At 37.1% G+C, this 1090-nt stretch overlaps 1 protein-coding gene across 1 annotated transcript in view; it reads right to left on the bottom strand.

The window, feature by feature from the left end:
* The window catches only part of LOC116688879 (gamma-crystallin M2), a 6563-nt gene that overhangs the window by 1029 nt on the left and 4444 nt on the right, over positions 1–1090 (bottom strand). The window lies entirely within an intron of this gene.

The following is a 1090-nucleotide window of genomic DNA, read 5'->3' as shown; positions in this document are numbered from 1 at the left end:
GGCTGTAGATGTTCTGTTGCTCCTGAACTGCCTTTCTACCTGGTTTAACCTTTTCCTTTTATACACGACAAAACATAAAGAATGATTACCCCTCCCCTCAGAGAGCCCCCTTACTCAGCAACTTACTATGGAAGCCAATAGAATGCAGGGGCTATATACATTTTTTCAAGGTTTTGGGTACTATGACATCCCAACAAAAAGAGTAGTGTTGCCAAACATGACAAATTCCACATGTTTCATGGCAGGAGCAATAGGAGCACTTAGCTTTAAACACGGTAATAAGGAATGATGTAGGTGTTAAATGAATAATGTCTGCCCTATTTCAACTTCTGTCAAGCTTATTGTCCAACTGTCAATTAAGTATATTTGTAAGCCTTGCAAGTGTGGCTAAGTGTGAACTCTGAAAGCACTTACAACGCCATTGTTTGTTTACATTCTTGTTTCTGAAAGTTAGTCCCTAGCATATTCCCAACAACATCACACAGGTCTTGAAAGCTGGAAAGCTATTGCTAAATAGTGTGGCATGGCAACACGGCAATCATTTCTGACTCTTTATTTGCCTTATCCGACACAGTGAGCGTTTTAGTAAACAAAAACATTGTGTAGTCTCAACATAAGAGTTGAAGTAGATGAGAAAATAAATATTCAGTCAACATAAGCATAATCAGATGTATTCAAAGACTACTAAAATACAATGATAAAGATTGACCCCAAATAATTTAATGATAGTAGTATGGAGGTGTGGTCTCTCACCAGTAGCCTATGTAAATTACCCGTAAGCCACGCCCTCTTTGTCCCTCCCCTCAGGCCCCTGCTCCCTACGCCAAAACAGTGACAGAAAGTTGAAACCGAAAACCAGTAACATTGTAAAAATCTTGACAGCGTAAAAAAAAAACTGTCACTGAAAAGACACAGACTTCAAGAAAAAATGTAGAATGACATGGAAAAACCATCATGATGCAGACAAATGTCAAAGTGAAATAATATCATAGGATTGTGAGATTAATACTTTTTGATGTTTGTATTTTATAAATCAGTTAAACAGTTTTCAGTACTGATATTTGTTGTTTCAATGCCAAATTTTATTTTC

Source organism: Etheostoma spectabile, chromosome 5 (assembly GCF_008692095.1).
Source record: "Etheostoma spectabile isolate EspeVRDwgs_2016 chromosome 5, UIUC_Espe_1.0, whole genome shotgun sequence".
Lineage (NCBI taxonomy): Eukaryota > Metazoa > Chordata > Actinopteri > Perciformes > Percidae > Etheostoma > Etheostoma spectabile.
Note: the sequence above shows the minus strand (reverse complement) of the source record. Positions and strands in the feature narration are given on the sequence as shown.